Consider the following 26,218-nt stretch of genomic DNA (forward strand, 5'->3'; position numbering starts at 1 on the left):
TGCATCTGCCTGCTGCACAGTGGTTCTGGTTTCAACAAGTCTGACTCAGGAACCCCCTGCACCTGAAGATTCTATTATTTTGACATCCAAACTTCCAGACAGCCTTTCATACCCAGAAGTCGCACGAAAGTCTTGTCAGACCATATCTTGGGTTTTGGCTCCAAAAATGTCATTGTAAAGTGGGAAGAGGGGTTTAAGAAAGCACAACTCCAGTCCCTGACTTTTGGGGGTTGGGATGGGCTAGGGGCTTGGTGTGGTGGGAAGAGGGGGCTAAGATAGTTGTTGGCACAGGATATGGAGAACTTGGGAAGTAAAGCCAGAGACGGAGGACTGAGGCCCAGGAAAGTTTGGCACAAGTCAAAGCCGGGTATTTAACCAGGAACAGTCACTCTATTTTTCTCGGCCTTGGCAGTGGGTCAGAGCAACAAGCAGTTCTAACAGGGTCCACATCCTTCCTATTGTCTCCACCCAACCTCACTCGTCGTCCCAAACATCTGCTTTCGATTTGGGCCCTTGCCTTCTCCCTGATTCCTGTACCAAGCTGCGGGTGGCAAGGGTGAGGGGACAGGTCTACAGGTGAGGCCTGAGAGAGAAGGAGGGAGGCTCTGGGAAAAAAGCTGCCTGCAGGTTTTTGTCTCTGGTGCTGCAGAAGGACCTTGGGTCTGACCCTCCTTTTTTTTTTTTTTTTTTTAACATGTATCTATATAATTACTACACTCACCACTAAGTTGTTTCACTTTCTGGGTAAAGAGAGCAACCCAGGGAGGGAATTAGGGCCAGCTGGGGAAGTCTCCAGGCCATCACATGGCCTGCTTTTCAAAGGCTGCTCAGAGTGACTCCAGAGGGAGCAAACTGAAGTGATTAGTGCCCACAACGAGCAGTCGGAGGTGCTAATGAGGTATTAAACAACTCTTCTCCAGCTAGCAGCTGCGTATTAGCTGACACAGACACCCCGAGCCAGAGCCGGGAAACTAGCCTGGGACTGGAGGTGGTAGGAAAAAAGAAAGAAGCCAGTGCTAGCAGCCTCCAAAGTCTTTCTAGGGGGAATTGAAGTTTCTCTAATACTTGCCATGAAATCTCAGTCCGTGTTAAGTGACAGAAACTCCCCAAGGGAAAATGTTGGGCAGCCTAAGGCAGTAATCTCAGATCACTCATAATTATATTAGCCAATACCTAATATCAGGCCAAGTCCTATTGTAAACACTGCCTGTATTGACTCGTTTAATCATCACAACAATCTACAAGGTAAGGACAATGACTTCCCATTTTACAGATGAGGAAACTGAGGTGCAGAGGAGCAAGTCACCCAAGTTTACATGTCCAGTGTTGAGTCTGTGTCAAGTTTTATCTCACACAGACTCAAAGGAGGTGGAGCTTGGGCACAGGACATCATGTTCAGAGAAATGGCGAGCCACTTAGTGTCCTGTTCATTCTCCAAGCCTCTTACTGTGTGGGCTTCTGACTTCTGGGACCCCAGGGAGCCAGTCTGGGAGGCACTTCTCCATCCAGTCCTACTGTTCTGTGCTTGATGAGGTTTCTGCTACACTGTCAGGGCAGAGTTTGCATTGTCCACGCTCATCCTGCCTTGGAGATGCTGCATATGGCACGAAGTCCACAAGGAATGCTCCCCATCATGGTCAATCCAACCTCCCTATCCTTCAAAGTCAGCTCATGCCAGGGGAGGTAAGGATTAAATAAGAGAATCTGTAAAAAGTACTAAGAGTTATGGGTGCCTTGGGGAAGGAAACTCTGTGGGGACTCAGTCTGAGGGGGTGGGGGGGGAAGCAAATATTGCCTAAAATTTTTTTTTAAATAATAAATGTTAAAATAAAGAAAAGTGCTAAGAGTGTCTGACACAGATAAAGCCTTTTAAAAAAAAGTAACAGGCATTGTTGTCATGATTATTGACAGACGTAAACCAATAGCCACAGCTGTCTCCCTGGATATGTTGTAGATTTGAACTTAGAAGATCTTGGTTCAAATCCTGCCCTTGCCACTTCTTAATTGAATACCCTTGGGTGAATTCCTTCATCTTTAACTTTACTGGAAAGTGTTGATTCTTAGTTCAATGTAACCTGGGGTTGGGTAAAACTACACAGTGAAGCTCAAATGAGATGATAGTTGTGAAAAGTGTTTTGTAAATCACAGAACCTCTGATCAATGCTGGAATTGCCTTTTCTACTTCCTCTGGCTCTTGCTCCATTCTTGCCCCTTGAAATGATCTGATCCATCAAACAGGCCTGGCCTGGGCATAGCTAAATCCCTCTCCCCTTCTATTTAGCAAAGACAAACCTGGAATTTTTTTCAAAAGAAACTTGGGTCTAAAAATCAGAGGGAAAATTAAACCAAGAAGTTGCAAAAGAGAAGCATTTGGGTTCATGAATACTGATACCTCCCACTCTGAAGACAATTTTGGGGACCAGATTCACTGTGAGACCCTGACCACAGGCCTCATTTGCCATTTCTCCTGGTGGATTCAGGGGAGAATAGACACACCACTCTCTCTCTCTCTCTTTCTCTCTCTCTCTCTCTCTCTCACACACACACACACACACACACACACACACACACACACCCTGGAGGCTGTGGCTAAAACCCACACCTGAAAATATGTGTCCGAGTCTCACAATGAGTCCAGCCACCAGGGGCAGATGTCCTGATATACTAAAGAGGCTTATAATTAAGGGACCCTCCTTTGCACACAACCCTTCCGACATCCTATAATCTTCAAGGTCATGTCTTATATAATATTTGCAAAGTAAGTTTTTTTTAACTCTAGTACATTCAGACCATTGTCTCCATCCCAGTTTCTCCTCTGTCACATCTCCCAGGTCAAGCCGGGGGAGGTGGCTATGGCATTCAGGGTTGTGACTAAGGGATTTGGGATGGCAATATATTCATTTGGGTTTTCCATCATATATTCATTTGATTACATGGGGAAAACATTCAACTGGGTTATGTGTAATTTAGGTCTTGTAATATATTTATTGCTAGATGGCCTCGTTAGAAATGACTGCCAGAATAGCCCCATCTTGCAGTGTGGGGACTCAGCTGACATGGGGACAGGTACAGGGTGGAGGCTTCTGGGGCCAGCAGTGTGTGGGTGGAAGGGGAGAAGCGAGAGCTAAGCTGCAGAACTAGATGCCAGTCTGGGAAAAGTCTTCCAGTCATCAGATAGCCCAAGCATGTTGAGGTTTTCTGAAGCTTATAAAATTTAGGGAACCCACCATCCAAAATTAGGTGTGAAGAATATTTGAAATAAGGAAAAAAATCACAAGCCCCCCAAATTTAAAAAGGTAGCAAATACCACAAACACAACACAGTCCAGAAAAATAATCCAGACCAGCATCTGGATATACCCCTGGCAGCCACTGTGTATTTATTTTGTGTCCAGCTGTCACTTCCCCTCGGGTGGGAGATGGGTAGAGGGGCGATAAGGATTAACCTAGGATGACCATTGGGATTTCCAAGAATAGCAAAAGATGGCAATAACTAAATATAATTTTTATATCATCTTTTGGCATTCTGAGCAGTCTCTGGATCTGGGACACAGAGAGTCCCAAAGCCAGTTTCCTGAATTGAGGGCTTAGAACTACCACCAGCCACTGTCCTGCCAGCTCCTTGTGGGCATGGTCTGTGCCATGTTCAGTTGTGGGGAGCGCCAGTGTCCTCAGCATTAGAAGGCGACCATGACTGATTCCTTAGGAACTCGGGAGGACCGCCTGGGCTGGAGGGAGGCCCTGCGGGGAGACTGGGCCACACAGCTGAGGGGACACTTCCTAATGTTTACTTGGCAGTTCCCAGTGTCTTAAGTTGTGTTCCCCAGAAGCAGATTTTACAGCAAAGATTTGTGTGAAAGTGATGATTTCTTAGGAATCTTCCCAGGAGTGGGGGAGGAAGACTGGGAAGAAAAGAAGGCCAAGCAATGGTGTGAAGTCAAGCAAGAGGCCACAGGGGAAGCGGCTTGGCGTGCCGGGAGCTCAGGACACGGAGGAGGTGTTTACACCCAGAGGCAGTGGTTTGGGGCTGGCTGTGGGGGCTGAGGGAAGTATTGATAATTTCCCAGATACTTCCTGGAGCTCCATGCAGACAGCCGACGGATGTTCCAACATCTGGAGACAGGTGCTGGCAGAGCTGTCCTGAAATGAGACAGTGTCATGGGGGAGCACACACAGAATCTGCCATATCTATGCCCCGGATGCTGCTGCCAATTGCTTTCGCTGCATGGTCCTCATTAGCGGATTGTTATCGCTGAGTTACCCCGCATTCTCCTCAAAACAGCCCTGCTAGGACCACCCCCCATCCCCATTTCAGGGGTGAAGTAACTGCAGCTCAGAGACAGCTGCTGTGACCACCCCAATGAGTGAGACCTGGTCCCAGGTCCTCTATGACTTACTCCATGTCTCACCACCCGGTGTGCTCCCTTCATGAGCTGGGACAGCCTGTCTGGTTTGCTCACCACTCACACCCACTGCCCAGCGCAGTGACGGCACATGATAGGCACTCAGTGTACAGCGGATTCCAGAAGGAGGGCTCAGCCACCACACTAGATGTTGTGCCTCTGGGGACCACGCCTCAGGATGCAGCCCTGGGGTGATGCCCCTCAGTGTCAGTGACTACCAGGTGCCTGGGCCCTGGAAGAAATACTGCTGGGGGAAGGTGGCCATGAGCAGAGACTTGGGGAGTGCCAGGGAGACAGCCCCCCCACCCCCATGCTGTGGCTGACATCTTCATTCCATCTGCAGAAGTGTCTGTGAAATTGCCCTCGAAACAATTCTAGTCTCCCGGGAATGACAGCAGCCTATTTGGGGATTGTTTTCAGTGGGCTCCTCCCGTTCCCCCCAGAAGTTGTAGCATTCACAGCCTGCACTTGAGTTTAAAGTGATGGGTGAGATCACTGCTGGCCTCTGGAATGTGCCACAAATGGTCCCGAGACCCTGCCCGAGAGCTCAGAGGGCTGTAGACAGACCCATAAAGGAAAATAAGACAACTGAATGTACAGCCCGTATCGATTGGATAAAGTATTTAGACTGTCTATGAGCCAAAGAAAAAGCACATTTGCCTTTGGAGACTGTCTGGGGCCCCGCAGGGGTGGAAAGGGAAGGACTGCTCCCAGATTTTTGGAGAGCAGTGGGGAATACAAAACACACCCCGTTCTGTTTTGCAGGACCTTCACCAAGGCCTGTGTCCTTGACTGAGATAGTCCTTGACTATGGCACCCAGCTGTGCCGCCTCTTCCAGGTGCTAGAGGGGGCAGGGTCCAGGCCAGGAAGGGGGAGGGCTGTCACTCCGAAGGGGACCCAGCTGGGAGGGGTAGCGGCAGAGCTGTTCTTGCAGGCTCCAAGTTCCAGGCTGGCTGCCACCTGCCCTCCCCAGCACAGACTAAATATCCAGCCCTGCGGGTAAGTGAGAAATTCTTGGCCTCAGCCTGCCCAGGCCTCACTGGCTTAAAATCGCTTCCTTCATGGAACTGGGGCTGCTGTCTGCCCTCGCCCTGTTCTTCCCCGTTCCTCACCACAGGGGCCCAAGCTGATTGGCAGACTTATCCAAGCTTGAGGGTAGGGGCACTGGCCTTGGGAAGCAGCCAGGGAGAGGGTGTGAGAGCCAGAGGTGGAGGACAGACATGCAGTCAGTGGACGTCTGAGAACAGCAGCAAGAGCAAGGCAGGAAGTGACATAAAGACAGAGACGGAGTGAGAGAGACTGGGAGACAGAGACAGAGTGATAGGAGCAGAGAGACAAAGAGAGGCTGGGAGAACAGACGCATCCTATAGGAATGCAAGAGAAAGTGATTCTCTGCCAAGAAGGAGGGTGAGAAGAAGGGGTGACAGCTGAGCACACAGGGCCCTGAGCTGGGACTCACAGGGTCCAGGCCCAGCCTTGCCCATCAGCCTTCTGCAGGGGAAAGGATGCGTTCTCCAAGGTGGGTCCTGGGCACCAGAGCAGGGACTTCCAGCATTCCCACATCTGCTTCCCATCTGCATCCCAGTCATGGCAGATTTGCATCCCCAGGCTTTCTCTCCAGAGCCACGACCCATTCAAAACAAACTGTGGCTTTTCATTCGTAGCTGCAAATCCATGCAAACATCTGCAGCTCTCTTGGGTTGTGTGAGGCCCCACAGGCTCTGGCAGTGCCAGCGTGGGACCAGGAATGGGGAATTGGAGGCAGAGGGAGGCTGAAGGGAAGCCTTTGGAGGGAACACAGTGGGCCTGACCCTGACCTGAAGAAGCCCTGGAGTTATGCTGAAGGGCTTTGGGGAGGCACCCTAATGCCACCCGACCTCAGGACCCTTCCCCAGAGGTTGCGTGCACCTGGTGAGCTGGCAACCATGTCTATCCTTCCCACATCTGGGAAAACTCACTGTCAAGACTGGCCATGTCAAAGCAAGATACACGATGCATATTAAAACACAAATGTACAGTTTGCCAAGATGTTGTTCCCCAAGTATGAACCGTCGCACCTGGCCACCCTGCCCACTACCCTCGAGCCTGCTGGATACGACATATCTCCAGAAACCCAGAAGGCGCAAGCCGAGCGGTTGGCGAGAAGATCCGGGCATACACGGGAGCACCTGCTTCAGTACAACGACCCCAGCCACCAAGTGCTCATCGAAGATCCTGCCTTGGTGCGTTGGACCTATACATGATCAGCGAATATCTATCCCAATTTCAGACCCACTCCTAAGAACTCCCTCTTAGGAGCTCTGATTGGAATCGGGCCCCTCTTTTTCTGGTACTATGTTTTGAAAACTGGCAGAGATAAGAAAGAAAAACCTATCCAGGAAGGAAAATTTGATCGAATACTTACAACCTCATATTAAATCTGACAATGACCACTATTTGTATTATGGTTTCAATAAATCGATCAAGCATTAAAAAAACACAAAATGTATATCTTAAAAAAGTTTCCAAAAGGTTATAAATGGACTCTGTAATAGAGCTCAGGCCCAAGCCCCAGGTTTTTATGTAAAGCGATGACTGAGAGACTGGAGCCATCTTGGCATCTGCTTTCCCTGGTTCCTCACGCCCCAAACTCTCTAGGGATTTTTGACCTTTCTGCCACCCCACCCAGTCCTATGACTACTTCTCCTCATTGGTCTAGTCATTTATTCATTTATCCATTCACTCTCTCCAACCTTCATTCAAAAATTCATTTCTCCAGCCAGTCAGTTCTTTCTCCAGTGTCTGGTAAGCACTATGCTCCACCTACATTCCAGTTTCTATGGACAGAATGTTTGTGTCCAACCCAAATCCTTAATCTCCAGTTGATGGCATTTGAAGTTGGGGTTGAGAGGCAATTAGTTGTGATGTGGTCATGAAGGTGATCAGTGTCCTTGTAGGAGGCAAAAGAGACCAGAGCTCCTTCTCTCTGTGTCATGTGAGGACACAGCAAACAGGAGGCCATCTGCAAACCAGGGAGAGAGTCCTCACCAGACACTAACTCTGCTGATGCCTTGATCTTGGACTTCTCGGCCTGCAGGCTGAGAGAAATATATTTCCGTTGTTTAAGCCACCCAGTCTGGTATTTTGTTATGGAAGCCTGAGCTAAGACACTAGGAAGTCAAAGAGGCAAGTCTTTACCCTGAGCGGAAGTTGCCATAAGAAGGGTTAGAGGACAGTGTAAAAAAAAAAAAATGTTATAAGTCAAGGTACAAAGGAGTGGTTTAGATAGTAAATTCCAGAATTCTGGAGACAGGAATCTTCTCGAGAGAAATGGAAGTTTGAGCTCCTCTGGTCTGTGCCAGGACATGGCTTCTGATAGGAAGTAGAGGAGGGAGAGGTTGGGGATCCTTGTGTCAGCCCTGAAATCCCCAGGCTGGAGTTTCAGGAAGACCCCAAGGTCAGGAGGTTAGGCAATGAAAGAGAAAACTTCTAAGGTGTGAGCTTCAGGGTAACTCCTGAGGGTGCATTGGCGTTCTTCCCCTGGTCATTGGGGACTGGGCAGCCCCCTCAGTCCTGCTGGAGAGAGAGAGCTGGGCACAAAAGATAAAACCGAGGGCTGGGATTTCAGTCAGACTTATCTCTGAAAGAGAGGCTCGAGCAGAAGAGTTTGGGGGTTGGGTAGGATAAAATGAGGGGGAAGGATCAGTTCTAGAGGGTGAGGGGTGTGAGGAGGGAGGCTGATGACTGTGCTTGGTCAGGGCTTTCCTCAGAAAGGAAGCAGGGGTCGATGTGGAAAATGGAATGGAGTTGTGACAGGGTGTGTGTGCGTGTGTGTGTGCGTGCGTGTGTGCTTATGTGCATGCGAGCGTGTGTGTGTGTGTGTGTGTGTGTGTGTGTGAGAGAGAGAAAGAGAGAAAGAGAGAGAGAGGAGAAAGAGAATTGGGGAAAAAGAAAGAGACTTAGTTTGCAGCTGGGGAAAAGGCTGGAAACTAAGAAGTGTTCAGAACAAGAGCAGGGGGTTTAGAACATGAGTCTCCCTGCAAAGTTGTCAGCTCTCTAAGGTATTGCAGCAAATTCAGTAATGAGTAGTAAAAGGGAGTCAAGAACAGGACAGACTTCAGACCCATTCTTGAATCAGGAATACAAAGTCTTCACGACTTATTTTCCTTACTCTTGGTTCTGCCTCCAGTGGGTGCGGCTCAACATCAGGCTACACCCCCACAATGACTGCTCTTAGCCTGTAGGTTCTGACCACTAGGAGTTCCAATGCCAAAATCTGATTGGGTCATGCATCCTGGCCTGAGCCTTGATTGGCTAAAATCTCAGTCCCATGATACTGCAGTGTCATTCTCCAGAGGAAAATACTCTCACCAGAAAAGGATGAATGGTTTTGGCAAAAACATGATTTTCCATCTCCCCGCTACTGTCTTAAAACTTGTTGCAGTGTTTTGTAGGATGGGGCTATTTTTATTCCAGGAGAATCTGTGCTCCATGAGAGCAGAGACTTTGTCTCTTTTGTCCTCTGATGGAACGCCAGGACTCACAACAGCGCATACTACAATACTCAATAAATAATTGTGAATGAATTCTGCAGGCTAAGTTAATTGCTGGAAATGTCAGACTCCTGGCTGATGATTATTGAATGTTTATGTGTACCACAGACTGTTTTAAGCTATTTAGACATTTAAATGCATTCAGTCATTACACAATTCCATGGCAAATGCTGCTACTGTACTAATGGGGAACTGAGGGATCTTACACATAAACAGAGGCACTACGGTGTCAACCCAGACATCTGGCTGCAGCACCTGCATTCTCAAGTACTACCTCACGCTCCTTGGTAGATGTGGTGAGTCCATGGGTTGAACTTTTGAGGGCAGACCAAATGCCCAGCCTACAATTTTCATAGATACTGTTTCTTTTGTCTTCAGTTTAAATGTTTCTCTAGTTTTCCCTGATCCTCACAGGCCAATTGGAGTAAGTGATTCTGTGAGCACTGGAACTTCTTCTGTTCCTTCTCCCAGCTGAAATTGAACTGGATACAGATTTCTATTTGGAGACTCACAGAGGGGCTGAGAACTATATATGTATCTTCTTTTCCATTTTGCCAGTCAGCCATTCTAAAATATTTACCGAATAAGATGAGACTGGAACATCTTCTGGTATCAGAATACAAGGAAGTGCTGGAAAAGGATAGTTATGTGAAAAGGACACAGAAGCCATCTCATGGCAGTCCCCAGAGGATGGAGCAAGTCAAACAACAAAATAATAATAATAATAATAATAATAATAATAATAATAATAATGGATTATAATCTATAGAATTAAAAAAAAAAACCATGACTCCCTACTGAAGAAAAAATATAATTGAAAAAAAAGCGGGGAAGTAACAGTTCTCTTTTAGGGAAGAATTCCAATTAATAAATATAGAAATGGGGCCTCCCTGGTGGCACAGGGATTAAAGTCTCAGCACTACCAAATGATCACCAGCCACTGCAGCCTGAGTTCAATCTGGCCAGGGAGCTAACCCACATGGCACAACAGACCTCTCCTGTCTTGCCCGCTGCTCCCCTCAACAGTGTATTGCAGTATACTCACCTGTTCTGCTCTCCACTCTGTCTCTAGTGAATCCTCTCACCTACCCACCCCAAACTTCTGGCCGGTACCCCAGTTCTTGTATGCATAAAATAAAAATAAATCTTTAAAAATATATAGAAATGCTAAGGGAAATACAAAATCACAGTGAGGCAAAGACAATAGCAATAATTATTGTAGGCAAGATCCAATAGAGATGGATGATAAAATCAGGGGGAGAAATTTTGAGGAGAATCAGGATATTTGCATAATTTAAAAAATCTCCCTCCACCAAAATACTTATTAATTTACAGAGGGAAGGGTAGTAGCAATTTTACAGTAGAGCAGCAATGGAGAAATCTGGCAGAACAAGCTTAGCCAAGTGATGAAGGTTATCATCATCAGTCATAAGAAACAGGTCTACCCTGGGCCTCCCTGGGGTACAGTGGGTTGAGCACAGCGCTGTGAAGCTGTCTGCAGCCTCTGCAGCCTGGGTTTGATTCCTGGCCAGCCAGGGAGATACCCACATGACGCAGCAGACCTCTCCTGTCTCGCCCACTGCTCCCCTTAGCAGTGTATTTCGTCAGTCTGCCTGTTCTGTTTCCCACTCTATCTCTGGTGAATCCTCTCACCCTCCCACGCATCTGGCCTTTACTCCAGCTCTTGTATAAATAAAATAAATCTTAAAAAAAAAGACATGTCTACCCTGTGCCTCCTGACAGATGCCCTATGAAGAGGACAGTGTCACTTCTGTAGTTTTCTTATCAAAAATCATAATCTCAATCTAATCACAAGAAAACCTCAGACAGCCTCAATCTGAGAGCCAGACAGAAATAATTGCGCAAAGTCATAAAAAAAAAAAAAAGACTGCACAGATTAGGGAGTGTCTTTAGAGTCAACAACTAAATGACATGAAGGCTCTTGGAATGGAAAAAGGATATTAAAGGGGAAACGGATGAAACTTGACAAGGGACTGTAGGTGAGCTAGTAGTCTCAAACCTCTGTTAGGTTACTCATGCTAATTTGGTAATAGCGCCATGGTTGGTGATCTGTAAGCTCTTAACATTAGGGGAAGCTGGATGAAGAGTACATGTAAATATCGTACTCAGTTTGTAACTTTTCTTTAAGTCAAAAATTACTTCAAAATAAAAAGTTAAAACAGACCTTTTGAGCACCTACTTACCACCAAGCTCCTGGGATGCAGAAGCTTGCTTGTTCTGTGATAACTCTGACGGGGTAACTTCTGCCTCTAAAAAGCAGTGCTTCTCACTGGGGATCTCGTTACTATACAGATTCTGACCAGTATGTCAGTAAGAGTGCCGACCAGTCTACATTTCTAGCAAAGTCCCAGGTGTTGCTGCTGCTGCTACTGGTCCAAGGACCACACTTTGAGTGACAGTGATTTGCCATTGTGCGGGAGGGCAAAACATGTACCTGTGTGGCCACAGTAAACATCAGAAAGTGAACTATGCAGTGAGAACATGTGTGACAGGAGCCACAGGCATGTCAAGTGGAGCCCTGAGCAGAGAAGGACCTTCTGGCTGTCCGTGTCTTCTGGTTTCACCCTGGGTCCCAGTAGCATTGGCCATTTCTTTCCAGTCTGTCCCTGGCTGCAGTCTTGTTGGGTCAGGCCGGGGTGGGGCTCAATGAAAAGGGACAGGTGCAGTCACTGACGCACTCGGAAATTCCATCAGTGATTGCGAGCCAGACTGTGCCTGGGGTTGCCCAAATGTGCCTGTTGAGACTTCCACGGCCTGCACTGACCCAGTTTCCCGGGATCTAGCCCCTGACCAGCTCCAAAACGAGGAAGTGCTGTGCGACACATTGTTCCCCAGGGCTCTCTGGGATCCAAGAATGTGCACAAACACAGGACTGGTCAGCCCAGACTTTCTGGGCACATATTTTTTGTACTGATCAACATAAATGTTCATATAAATATGCTCACAGAAACTGCTGGACTGTGCCAAGCATCCAACTAGTAGCTTAAGTCATAGTCTGGAAAGTGATGCAATTTTGTTCTGATTCTCAGTCCTGTTCAGTGTGACTCTGAGATCCCCTCCCTGGCTGGACTTTAGCTCAGAGGGGTTCTCAGAGCTCCCCCCACTCCGGGTCAACTGGAGACTTGCAGTCTCGGCTGCTGGAATCCCAGTGATTGGATCTTCTCACTTAGTTTGTCTCTGCTACACAGAACGGTTTGTGACACACTCACACGAGGGCACAGTGTGGAACAGGTGGCAATCTGGGCAGATTTGGAATCCAGCCAGTGTTCCCGAGATGAGGCCTGGAGAAGGTTGAGGATCCTCTAAGGAGCATTTGCCACATGCCAGGTATATTGGTTTGACCATGCCTTCTCTGGAGGATGTGCAAAGGGAGACTCTAACTCTGCTGTCAGCATTTGATTACATTCTCTCTCTACTTCCACCCCAGCATTTTTATGGATTAAGTGAAACTCAAGCTTCTCCCTAAGATCTCTGTGAACTCCTAGAGATGTGTATGTCCATGGGCCCTTCTGGTGTCCACACCTGTGGGATCAACCCTACCACAATCTTAGCAAAGCAAAACAATGTCCACAAGCAAATCCTGTGGTCAGTGTGGAGCTGATGGGGGTCAGTCTGACTCTGCCCAACCCTAAGCCCTGTCTATTCTAATGCTGGAGTCCCCACGCAGACTCTGTGGGTTCCTGTTCAAGCTCCAAGTCCTTTCTTGGACAGCCAAGTTGGCTACATGGCACAGCCTCGGAGGGGAAGGATCCCTGATGCCCCACGTTGGGTCCCCTGAGATGTCAGGGGTCACCCTCTTGACCTAGGCTCATCTCTCTTTTGTCTTACCCATCTAGCTCTTCCTTCAGACTTCAGTAGGACCCGTTGCCTCCAGGAAGCTTTCCCCAACTCCCTCAGCACACAGTGACATTTGTCTTCAACCCAGTGTTCTTATTATCAGACTCATCACCAGAGGGTGTGGTTGGGAGAGGTTCCCAGGGCAGGGTATGGACGTTGCTGTCTGGGTTCAAATCCCAGTTCTCGCATTTGGGAGTGTATAACCTTGGGCAAGCTACTTACTATTTTCAGGCCTCAGTTTCATTATCTGTAAAAAGGGACAATACAAATCACTTGTATCTCATTGAGTTATACAGATTAAAAGGGATAATGAAGATAAGCTACCTAGACTAGACCCTGACATTTAGTAATTTCTTGTAAATTTTACTTATCAATAGCTATTGGTATCAATGATTCAATTAGTACTTACCTGTATACTGTTTTCTGCCAGGGAGTCAAGGATAACCTACGGATGTGCTCTCAGGAGGGGCTCTCTCGGTGATAATAATCACAGTAACAACATCCCAGTGCTGGTAAAGAAGCCGGCCTGGACTAAGGGCTTCATCAGTTCTCTCCAGGCGTCAGGAATCATCTCCGATGATCCACCAATGAGATACTGTGGAAATTATAACATGTCAGAAGGCTTTTAAATGAAAAACAAGTACAAACAAGGGTTTTTCAATGTATTGTTTTGTAGGTCTCCTGGGAGTCTTTGTTTTTCTCTAATGGCGCCCTGAGCCGTTCGCTCACCTCCGCGGCGAATCCTGCACAGTTCTCCACAGCTCCAGCTCACGGGGTGCGGTGGCTGAAATAGTTCCTTTCCACTCACAGTCCCGCTTGGTGCATAGTTTGCTCTTGTTGGTTGTTTTAGTTGTTTGTTTGTTTTTTTTTTCCTCCTTTCTGTTGGCCGGAGAGTGCCGACTTTGTGGGTGGGGCGGGTAGCCGGGTTCTGAGCTTTCCTCCCTTCTAGGCCTCTTTTATGGCACCTTCTTCTTCGGGCAGTTTGCCAGAGTCGCCCTTTTATCTTCCATGTCCCAGTTCTCCCCGGGACCTGCCGCTTTTCCTTCCTATTAACTTTATTTTTTATGGAAGGTCTTACTCGCAGCCTTTCCTCGCCGCCATGTTGATCTGAGTCCCCCCAAAAGCTAATGTATTATTTTGCTTCAGTACTTGTTTGGTTTTACTCTGGTCTGTGTAAGTGGGAACTAGAAGACAGAGAACTGGAAGATGTGGGTCTGCCAAAGGTTCTCCAGCCCTGACCAGGAGGAAACGTGTTCTGCTTCTTTCCCGAACAAGAGCTAAAAAAACTATCAGCTGGAGCAGCGGCATCACCTAAACCCATTTGATTCAGGGTCTGGGTTGTCCACTCCCTCCATCAGACCTCAGTAAGATCTCGAGGCACAAGGCCCGTCATCTGGGGGTTGGGAGGGCTGTACCCCCATTTCCATCTCCTTTATTTAGGTGATTAGCAGTAAAGGCTGGGCCGCTCCCTTTCTGGTTGTTAAAAGCTGTGTAACCTGGAGAAGTGGCCTAACCTCTCTGAGCCTCTAAAATTCCCTGTTTGTGAAATGAGGCTATGAATATTTGTCTCATCAGTTACCTTTCAGGATTAAACGATAATGACGTAAATCAAAAGCATAGCATAGTTTCTGATACTTGGCAACTTGTAGCTATTTTTACTCTCCTCATCTCGGGACATGATAGCTGCTTTATAAACTCCTCTTTTCCCAGATTCTTGGCTTTTTATGTTTTTATTTTGTTTTGTTTCCCTCTAAGTTTCCTAGATAAACTCCATTCCTTTAAAAAAAAACATCTGACTAAGGCTTGACTGAACTCTGGGGAAGAGTATGTCCGTCTAACAACAGTGCGTGAGGGCTGCACTTTGAGCACTTGGTGGCAGGTGGAAATCTGGGAAACTGAGGCAGATAGTGAAGCAAAACTGAGAAGTAAGCTACCTGGGAAGGTGGGGAGCAGATTTTGGGAGTATTAATCTACAGTCTTGCCTCCCCCAACAAATGATAAGTCTCTTGTTTTATGATTCTTAACTGGCCTGTGCCTGTTTCTCCTATGAACTAGGAATGATAATGGTGTCAACTTCCTAAGGGTGTGTGGGGATTAAATGAGACAATAAATGTTAGTGCTTAGCACAAGGTCTAGCAAGTAGTGTCTGCTCAACAAAAACTTACTTTTTCTATTTTATGGTATCAGGAAGCTGAGCATGGCTGGGCATACACTGAGGTTCCTGAGCTGTGGCGTCCACTCCTGCCTTGAACCCCTGCAGTCTGGCCTAAGTTCCACCCCACCTTGTGGACCCAGTCAGGAGGTGATGTTGAAAACGGCTGCTTCTGTCTGCTTGGGGACTCGGAGTGGCTCCTGGATCTTGTCTCAGCAGCGTGAAGGGGCCAGGTTACAGTCAGCTTAACGAGGAAAACAGGAGCTCTGTGGCTGCCAGAGGGCAGCGGAGGGAACACCAGCCCTTCCTCTGGAGGAGACACTGTCTGCGGGCTCCTGGCCGAGGGGTGTAGTAAGATCTGACTTTCCTCCTTCTGTTTTCTTCTTAAGTGGGAATCACTTTCCCTAGCCTAGGCCCTAGCCACACTGTCCAGCCCCTCTAGCTTGGATATGGGGTTTGAAACTTGTGGAAGCTCCCCAACTCATCAAGCACCCCATTTTAAAAATTCAGAGGTCCTTTAATACTTCCCTGTTTCTATCCTTCTCTCTCCCTGTCCTGTCAGGACTATCCATAGCAAACCAAAAGAGCTGAGATCTTGACCTTCATTTTCTCATTTAATCATCTCCTTAGTCCCATTCACCCCATTTTTCCAGTAAGGGAAGCAGAATCTCAGAGAGGTTGAGCTCTTGACTGAAGATCACACAGCCAGAATGAGGAGCAGCTAGAACCTGCATTCAGGCTTCTGACTTCTGCTCCCCTGTTCCTTCCTCTCGGGGAGGATGGCAGGAACACAGGTGCCCAATGAAGGGACGTGAGGGGCAGGTGGGGAGGAAGGAGCGGTTGCAGCACAATTTTGCCTCAGGCCAGCCGTGGCTGACCAAATGCCTTCTGGGCCCCAAGAGACTGCTCTTTCTATAACTACTCCTGGATTCACCCAGAGCCAACTGCTCTGCCCCCTCCTTCATCGTCACAACATTCCTACCGGCCTAACCCACTTTGCCTTTGGCCCCTTATAGGAATGCAAAGGGGAATGCAACGCCAGCTGACCCTGCCAGGGGACTCTTGATCTAGACAAATATTGTCTTCAGGCTGGTGGCAACCTTTGACTTTTGCCCCAGGAGCACAGGGGTCTTGAGGGAGGCCAGACCCTGCAGTTAGTTAGAGAAGGACTAGCCTCAACTCAGATGCCTGCCATGCACCCCCAACCTTCCCATCACCAGCTTCCGTGTCTTCCTTCTGGGACTGAGGTGGTGATCCATTTCAAGCCCCCTCCTCCCTTGTCCCTTCCCCCTGCAGCCCGGTTTCAAGAGCGAGCTGACTGCTCTCCTCCTTACACTGTCTGGCCTGGAAGCTGCCCTTCTAGCCGGGGGCAGTAGCCATGGATGTCAGGAGGCGCCTCTGAGTTCCCCGGAGCTTGGGAAAATACCCCACACTTGACCCTGACCCCTGGGTGGAGAGGAATGTTGAGACTGGAGCTTGAGTGGGATCTGTCGTCCTGGCAGGCGGCCTCTCTGTGCCTCAGGATGAGAGATGAGGCAGTTTGAGAGGTCAGGGACTCTCCCAGCACAGGGGAAGTACTGAGGCCCTAGGGCATGCAAAAGGCAAAGTCTCATTCTGGGGGCCCATCTTCCACGTCAGAGTCCTGGCTTGGCTCTTGAGGCTGCCCCCTGCAGCTTGTAACATTTAAGATGGGCAGTGTTCTCAGATCCTGTCCCCGGATTACACTTGAACCAATTGGGTGAGGTGCCCAAAGTTACAGAGAGAGCACTGGGAGTAGATGGCCATCAGCTCATTCTTCTCACTTCAAAATGGAAAGTTGAGCCAGGTTAGTGGGTTCCAAGCTGTGTTCTGATAAACCCGGTGCAGAAGACAGTCACGTGCTCGAGGAAGAGGCAGGGACCAATATTGAACCCCTGGGGTTTTGTTCCTCCCTAGGCAAAACCTGTCCCATGTTTATCAAGTTGGCTCTTGGGGGAGGGAATGGGTAGCCACTCAGGCCAGTGACCAGAGTTCTCAGGCCAGCTGTTTCCTTGCCTTTGAATCAGTGGCTGACCCTGTGCTGTCCCCAGCCTGTTCCAAACAGGCTGTAAGATTTCCAGGCCTGTCTTTCACAGACCAGATGTGCGTCCACTGGCTGTGAATTCTTGCATGGAGAACAGGTGGGTGGTAATTACTCTAGCAGGAGTCAAGTGTGACTGGAAGCTAAGGAGACAATTCTAGCAAGCTGTCAAGAACAGAAACAGCATTTTCCCCTGAATTTGCTTTTATGGGGGAGAGGGAGATGGAATCCAGGGCTGGAGTAAGAGCCTTGGCCCCTATGGCGGATTCCAGATTGTCTTAGAAATTCCCACACTCCACCCCACTCATCTCCCTCCCCTCTTAATGGACATCTCTTGCGTAGGGAACATCTGTGCGTGCCTGTGCTCAACACTCCTTCCCCTCCTCAGGAGAGAGAAACTCCATTTTCCTCTTGGGTATCTTTACCTCACCACTTCCGTATATTTCTGGTTGGGCTGTCAGCTCCCACCTCTCCACTCAAAGGACCCCCAGGTAGGTTCATAAACTGTCTCCTGGAGGGTTTGAATCTGGGGAGGAATTCCTGTTAACCACAGAAGCCGTTGGCTCAGCGTCATGCAGAGCCTGCCAAAGCCGTCCTCTCCTGCTACCCAGACACTCGGTGCCGTCCCGGCCCCTGGGTTCCCAGGCTTGGTTGCTGAATTCCTCCTTCAGTACCTTGTACATTCCAATGCATCTTCTGTCCCTCTTAAGTTTTCCAGAGTTAGCATCTAGTGCAGCCAAAGCTGATATGTCTCCCATATGCTTGTCCTGGCCTTCTTCCCATCCTGGCTTTTCCTCTTCTTGTTCTACCTGCAAACCCATTTTCCCTTTCCACACCCTGAAAACCATTATCCTCCTGACCCTTTTCTCTTTACCCAGGAAGGGGTCCATAATCATTATTTATACTTCAGATGAAATGACAACATTGGCTGTGTCGTCCTAGGGCACCTGCATTTCCAGCCCTATGTCTATGTGTTAAATGATTGCCTTAGCCTCTCCTCTGCAGTTAGGAGTATTCACAAGAGGCAGAAGAGATTTTGAAGGCCACAGTGCGTTCTCCCCAAAACATCCTGAATTGATCCCCGACCACATCATAGCTCTCACTCCTCGCATGCTGTGGGGATTGCCTTGTCCCAAAGCTGGTCTGTTCAGGAGCTGTTTATATCTGTGCTCCACGCAAAATCCCCTGATATTCATTAAGTCTTGTCCCCACTGGATTTAACTGGTTTTAGCTGGAAGGTCTTGATTCAATGCAAGTGAGCACTGACAGTGTGAGTTCTGAGTCATTTGTCTGTGGGATACAAACACACTTACTTATTGATGTTCACAGCCTTGTTGAGCAAACAGACTCTACCTCACTGTGTCTCCTATTGGAGCTGAGCTCATTGCCCTGGGACCACCAAGGAGAAGGGCTGCAAGGAGGAGGGGCCCAGCTTCCAACCCACCTTGCTTGTGTGTGCATTAGAGTTGCAAGCAATGGTTTGTGCCTAAAAAATAACCCCTTTCTGGGGTTACTAGAAAGGCTTTAGAAGCAAACAGAGTAGAAATAAGAGTTGAACAGGTAGGTATCAAGAGAAATCTAGGTAGTGATAGCCTCTCAACCCCAGGAACTCCTCAGAGTCTGTATTTTTGGGTGGTTCTACTATAACACATGTCTTCCCTGTAGGGTCCAATAATGGGAACCTGATTGGCCAGGTTGGGTCATGTGCCCAGTGGCTGGCATTATAATTGACTGCCTCATCAGAATGATCTAAAAAAATGAAACAACGGCTCCCTAAAGGAAAAAGGATGCTGTCACCAGAATAAGGAAAAAAGACAGGCTGGAAAGTGACACCCCTGCCTGCTGGAGCCACCTTTGATTGGACTGTTACCATAGCAACCACAAGTGGGAAGGCAAAAGTTGTCACCAGTGAAAATTACTTCCTACAAAGTAGGCTCAGTCTCTGCATGTTTAAGGTGGATAAACTGAGGCCGAAGACGGGAGGTGACTAGTGTCTGGTCACAACTTTGTTCTCACCAGCAGTCAGCCTGGAGGCGTCTAGCCTATGCTGAATGAGGACCAAAACTGTTGGCTTCTGCTTCTGGTAGAAAGTTTCCATATCAGAAAGGGAATTGGGGGGAGAGTCCTATGGAAACCACTGGGACAGGTCCTGCAATGTGAGAAGTTAATATGGATAATCCACAAATATTTGCCCAGCCACCCTGGCCCCACCCTGGTGCTGGGAGAGAGAGGTGGCTCCCCCACACTCTGGCAGTACTCTTAGGGTCCAAACAGAAAAGACACTCTCAAGTTTCTAGGCCCTTATTCCCTAGGGAGTGATCCATCCCCTGCATACACAAAGGATAGTCCCAGTTCTCTGTCTGTGGCTGTATGCAGCTCCTGGCTCTAGCAGGGCTCTCTGAGCTGGCCTGCAGCTCTCAAAGTGATCCAGAGCCTCAGGACAGACCACTGCAGAGAATACCAGGCCCAGGCCTCCGTGTTATCCCTGCCCCACCCTTGCCAGGCCTAGCCAGGTCCCTGTAGACACAGAAAAATGCTGTCCCTCTTGGTGTTTACTGTCTGCTAGAACTTGTGGCCTTTTCTGCCTCCCTGGCAGAGTTAGAGGACTCATCCATTCTGCCTGCCCTTATTAAGTCAGCTTACTGTCCAGCCTTTGCCTCTGTTTAGTTTCTCTCCTCAGGGCCTGTGGCTATAGCTGACGACCCTGCCCCTCCGCCCGGGGCCTTATCCCTCCCCAGGGCTGGCAGGGTGCCTCTGTGACCCTTTGGCCTTCTCTTCCCTTACACTGCTCTCCCCCTTGGCATCTTTCTAATCCCCTTCCCCCAGGAGGTCTCATTTCCGCTTCAGCAGATTTGCCTTCACCTCCCAAATCTCTTCTCATGGAAGTTCAAGTCTCCAGCTAGAGAATCAGGGTTTAGGGAGGGGATGGGCCCTGCCCCATCCTCTCCCATTCAGCTGGCACAGGAGGGCCTTCCTGTGCTGGACTGTTTCTGCTTTCAGTTCATTAGTGCAGGTGCGACAGGAGCCAGACCTGTCTCCTTCCCAGCACTGAGCTCAGAACCTTGCTTGGGTGGGTCCTTCCCACGCCCCTGCCCCAGCACCCGAGGTTTCCCACCCAGTCTAGAGCGCTTGGCTTTCAACCTGCCTGCCCCTGCTGGTCCTCTCTTTTCCCTTGCTTTCCATGCCTGGCTCTTTTCCCAGGGTCTGAAAATGGGGAGGCCTTACTCCTTGGGAAACCCAACCTTCCTCTGCCAACCCTAGCCAGTGTGAAAGTCCATGCACAGGTTTTGCTGGGACGAGTCAAAGAGTTCCTGACTCCCAGGGCTGGATGGGGCCTCCTCAAGCCACCTAAAGCTTGTAGTCTTCTGGGGGAAAAATTAAAGCCATCCCAGAGAGACAAGACTTCAGGTAGCTTTTAACCAGCCAGACTCTAGGACTCCTTTGGGGTCAAGGTATGTGGAAGGAGAGATCAGAGGAGAGGAAGCCTGGAACATTCTATGTAGTGGAATCTGTGGGAACCACACTGGATGGTTGTTGGGGGAACGGAAGGGCGATGGATTGGCTGGAGATGCGATGACAATACTATGAAGTTTCAATTTTACGTGACATCTCAGTAACTTTGACTAGAGTTGCCCATGCTTTCCTTTAATTCTTTTCTTTCCTTGGATTCTGTGCCACTTCCTCCTTCCCCTTTGACTATTCCTTTATTTTCTTTGCAGGATTATTCTCCTTTCCTCAAGGTATTAAGCTTTTAACTCTTAAAAAATGTTATTGGGGCAAATTTTATATATTACTCAATTCACCATTTTCAAGTGTACAATTCACTAACCTTTTAGCAAATTTACCAAATGGTGCAAACATCACTAAATCTGTTTTAGAACATTTCTATCACCCCAGTAAGATCTCTTGTACCCATTTACTATTAAATCCTTCCTCCCAACTTTCACCCCTGCACCTTGGATCTACTTTCTGTCTTCATAATTTTGCCTTTTGGGAATATTTCACATATGGAATCACACATATGTGGTATCGAGACTGGCTCCTTTTACTGAGCATAATGTGGTTGAGATTCATCCATGTGGGGGCAGGTATCCATAGTTTACTCTATTTATTGCTTTACAGTGTTTCATTGTATGAATATACCAGATTTTATCATCTACTTACCAGCGGATGGACATTTAGCTAATAGCTTACTTTCAGCTTTTATGAGTAATGCAACTAAGAACATTCATGTGCAAATCTTTGTGTAAAAGTACTAAACTCTTAACTGTTCTCATTCCTAAGGCAGTCTCTTCCAAGTTCACAACTATCATTGCCACAACTATAAAGCCCACAACTACAGCCTATCGAGATTGCCTTGCTGTAAGAGGTGGCCATGTGGCTGAGTTTTGCTCAATGCAATGTGGGCAGAGTGATGTTTACCTTTTCCAAACATTGCCTTTAAAAACCTGCCCATGGGGCCTCCCTGGTGGTGCAAGGGGTTAAGACGCAGCACTAAGAAGCTCTCTGCAGCCACTGCAGTGTGACACACACGGCGCAGCAGACCTCTCCTGTCTCACCCGCTGTTCCCCTCAGCAGTGTATTTTAGTCAATCTGCCTGCTCTATTACCCACTCTGTCTCTGCTGAATCCTCTCACCCCCTGCATCTCTGGCCTGCACCCCAGTTCTTGTATGCATAAATAAATCTTTTTTAAAAAGCAAAAAAATAAAACCTTATCCATCCTCTGCATTTTTTCACTCTCCCTTCATCTATTGGCTGAGTGACAAGGAAGAAGACTTTTGAAAATACTGGAGCTTCACGATGAAAGGATACTAGTGCCCTGCATGCCCATGTGGATGACGGCCCTCCCAATCCCCTGTTCGATGTGAGCAAAAATAAACTTATTATTTGGGGTTGTTTGTTACTGTAGTTAAACTTTTATGAGTAATGCAAACACAGAACAACTGAATCCTTCTTTTACCACATAATTCTGCAAACACTTGGAGGCTACCAGATTCTCCTCTACTAACCATTTTTTCCCCTCGAGTATCTCACCTCCTCCTCCTGGGCTGTAGTTATCTTTTTTCAGGCCATCTGCTTCTAGACGTGTATTATAATAAGCCATTTAAAACATGGCAGCAGATTTAAGTGCCAAATTGCCATTGTCTGGACAGCTTGAACTGCAGTCACTCTCGCTGTTCTGAGCCCTGGATTCTACTCAAGATGGCATGAGACCTTTTAGAAGGCGATATGTTTAGTTTGTTGTGAACCATTGGATAAATAGTTTGTCCCTTTTCAGCAACCTCTGCAACTCCCATTGCCTACACCCCAATAAGATCATTATTTCGCATGAACTTGTATGAAAGCAAATATTCCTCTTCCTTTAATTATTGATATTTTTGGAACAAGATGCAAGACTTTTCCACTTATCTCTATTACATCGCAATTTATCTAGATCAGTTTATATTTCATTTCTATCATCCAATTTTATCATTTATTCCTCTGGTTCTATGTCGTGTGAAAATTTTATAAAAATGTCTTTTCCGATTTCATCCAAATTGTGAGAAGTCTTGTACAAGTCACTGCCTGTCTCGTGTTCTACTATAGATCTCACTGCCCTCTGTCCAGTCATCACCGCGGGGGTGGTTGTTAAATCTCTACCTATATTTAACTGCATTACTCTAAGCTTCATATTTCTCCAGCCTATCTACACTACATACTCCCTGAATTTCATTTAACTATCATTCAAAAATAGGACAAAATTTCTCTGATTAGGAGCATCACTGAAAAAGGAAATGTGGTAGAAACTATGGTTTAATTTCTGTGAACTTGGCTCTGATGATCATTGCTGTGCGCCTCCTCATTTCTACTGCCTCTGGACTGAGAGTCACCCCATCTTCCAGGCCTGGCTCAGACAACGTCTTCTCTAGGATGTCCTCTGACCTGCGGCCATACTCTCTAGGAACAAAGGGCTCCCCCAGTTGAAGCAGTTATTGGTGGGCAAGGTCAGATCATGGTGGGGAGCACAGGTCCTGGTTCTGGTCCCACAAGTGCCTCCAGTGTCTCCCTCATTCTACTCCTTCTCCTCCCTGGACCTCAGTTTCCTCATCTATTAAAAGAGGATTTTAGTGGACAAACTCAAATTCCCTGTCAACACAAAGACTCCAATCTGAGGAGCAGTCAGGCAGGGGTGGTATGTCTCCAAGAACCGCAGGATCCACAGAATGTGAATGCTGGAGGGGACCTCCCTGAGAGATCAGTCTCCAGACTGTGGTTGGGGAAACTGAGGCCGCAAGTGGGAGAGGGGCTGGCCCAGGGTCCATTACTGGTTGTGGGAAGCACTGTCCTGGAGTGTCTCAAATTGCTGCCTCAAAGTCATACACCAACAGGTCACAGAGAGCTGTCCACTGCCTCCGGTTCTCCGTCATGATCTCCTGATGCTGTTGAGTGCAGCATCCAGCCCAGCCTTCAGCAGCTGTGGGCTGCTGTTTTGGACTTGTGCGAGCGGCCTTCACTTGGGACACTGCAGACACCATCTGCGGTGAGACAGCCTGCGACTTATGGCCTCAGAAACTCTTTCCTTTCGCCCAATCTCCTGTTTGTTAAATAAACCCTGTTGTTGGCCCCTGAGTCTGAGTGGTCTTGCAGTTGTGCTCATGGGTGAGAACCCCATGGCAGTGACCTTTCCCCTTGGGCACTGCCCCTTGGCACTGTCTTGAGTGCTGTTTTAGTACCTGGGGAAGGGTTGAGAAAGAAAGGCTGATAGGTCATGGTAGCCTGAGGCCTGGGGCCAGGCCAGACCTGTCTCACCCCCAGCACCACAAATTCTATAAAAGAGAACTCATGTTTAGAATTAGAACTGGGGGTTGTTTTTAAGCACGGCAAGCTCGCGAGCTTTACATCAACTGGTGTGTATTTGGTAAGGTTTGGGGGGGAGTTGCTGGAGATTAAGAGCATGCTCCTTCCTCCCTTCACAAATGACTCCTGGTTATTGACCAGAAGGTAGTGATTTCAGATTCCAAACGGATAGTCCGACCCCTCTAGGGTCGCTTGGTTGTGGGGAACAATTCCATCTTTCTGAGAAAAGGGGTGGACTAGAGCTAAGTCCTCATAATTTTATCCCAAACTACCCCTCCAGCTTTTCTCCTTTCTGATCTAAACTTCAGCCACATAAGCTACTTGTAATTCTGCCAACAGCTCAGGTCAGGTCTTACATAGAAGCTGTGCATAAGCAGGGCCTTGCCTTGGCATGTTCCCCTCCCCACATGGTGATCTCTGCCTTTGCTTTCAAGAGCCAGTCAACATCAGGATCCTAAGAAATTCTCCTCACCAACACCCCCCCCCCAGGGTTAGGCATTCTTCCGTGAAAGATGGTCTTGATTAACTTGTTGGTGCATTTACCCTCACATGGGCTGTGAGACTGTCCTGCCACCCCCAGAGCCTGGCACAGCACCTGCACTTACTGGGAGCTCAAAAATGTTTGTGGAATGAGAGGGCATCAGGACCCACCAAGCAGGCTGAGCATTGGGAGGTGGACAAAGGCTTAGAGACTTCTCAATCAGCGAAGGGAATCCCAGGCCCCAATGGACAGCGCACCCGAGAATACCAATGTCCACCTTGAGTAGGAGGCTGTGGGTGCAGTTTCAGCAGCTGTGGAGGTGGGTAGTGTGTGTGTGTGTGAGTGTGTGTGTGTGTGTGTGTGTGTGTGTGTGTGTGTGTGAGAGAGAGAGAGAGAGAGAGAGAGAGAGAGAGAGAGAGAGAGGCAGGGCAGTGCTCTATGGAACAATGACTCAATCAGAAATGGAAACTGTTTTCTGTCAATCATCATGACCCTTTTCTGTTTCTTCTCGCCAACTGGAAAAGGGGAGATGTTGACAGCTTATCTGCAGTACGCCCGCCTGGTCCCCAACCCCAGGCCTCCCACCAGCGCCTTTGGCACCCACTCTTGTCAGATGTTCCCAGGCTCTGAGGCCTCACTGCTGACATGCATAGCGCCTCTTGGCTTCCCTGGCCCAGACAGCCAAATAGCTCCCAGCTTGCTGGGGGAGTTGAAAGAGAAAGAGTTGAGAGACTGGGAGTCAGGAGATGCTGGTGCAAGTGCCAGTGCTTCCCACAAGTAATGGGACCTTGGGCAAGTCCCCTCCCACTTTGGGCCTCAGTTTCCTCGACCATAAGCTGAAGAGAGACTGATCTCTCAGGGAGGTCCCCTCCAGCATTCCAGCAGGATCTGCGGATCCTGCGGTTCTTGGAGCCACACCACCTCTGTCTGTCTGCTCCTCAGATTGAAGTCTTCGTGTTGACAGGGAATTTGAGTTCATCCATTAAAATCTCTTTTAATAGATGAGGAAACTGAGGTGCTTCCTCAGGGAGAGGAAGGGGCATTATGTAGGAGACACTGGGGGCACCTGCAGGATCAGAACAAAGATCTGGACCCCCGCTGTGATCTGACCTTGTCCTTCAATGACTGCCTTGAATGGAGAAGCCGTAGTTCTTAAGCTGCCCAGCAAGAACACAGCCCGGCAGGAGATGATGGCAAGGAGTCATCTCCCTGTCCTTGAACACGGTGCCATCTGCATTCAAGTTAGACCACAGAAGTCTTAAGTCATTTACTAATAGATGAAGGGACTGCCCTGGGTGAGTCTTGCCTAGAGTGCTGTGTTGTTGGTAAATACAGTTGTTATCCAGATGCTGTGCTTAGAAAGACATCTGTCATAATTCCAATTTAATGGTGAGGAAATGGCCACTCAAAGAGGTGAAGTCACTTTAGCCAAGGACACAGACCTGGTAAGTGGTTGGGTGCCGAGTTGAACTCCAAAGCCCGTGCACAGTCCACTACTCCGGGACCCACGGTTGCAGGCCTGTCGTGCAGGGCAGCACGAGGTCTGCTGAGAACCACAGGGGTTCAGTGAGGGGAGGGGGCTTTCCAGAATGGAGGCTGGGGCAGTCCTGTGAAGTCTTATTAAAGGAAGGGGCCTTTGAGATGGGATTTAAAAGACAAGTAAGCAGGGGTGGGAAGAACATTCTAGGTGGAGGAAACGTTGTGAGCCAAGGTCTCTGGATGAGGGAACATGGGAGAAGACCTGAGGAGATTCTGAGCTAGTGGGGACTGTGCTTAGTCCCGGCATCCATGAGGGAAGGGGCGTGAGACAAGCAGGTGTGCCAGTTCCAGCGAGACTTGACTTGTGGGGAAGTGGGAGCCATTGAAGTCCGAGCAGGTGGGTTGCCTGGTCAGAT

At 48.3% G+C, this 26,218-nt stretch overlaps 1 pseudogene across 1 annotated transcript; it reads left to right on the plus strand.

Annotated features, from left to right (window-relative positions):
- Positions 1-6,430: 6,430 nt before the first annotated feature.
- Positions 6,431-6,820, plus strand: LOC311175442 (NADH dehydrogenase [ubiquinone] 1 beta subcomplex subunit 4-like; annotated as a pseudogene). Its single transcript has one exon. The product of its transcript is annotated as an NADH dehydrogenase [ubiquinone] 1 beta subcomplex subunit 4-like (transcript).
- The last annotated feature ends 19,398 nt before the right edge of the window (positions 6,821-26,218 follow it).

The sequence above is a fragment of the Talpa europaea genome, assembly GCF_964194135.1.
Source record: "Talpa europaea genome assembly, chromosome: 8".
In the NCBI taxonomy this organism is placed as follows: Eukaryota; Metazoa; Chordata; class Mammalia; order Eulipotyphla; family Talpidae; genus Talpa; species Talpa europaea.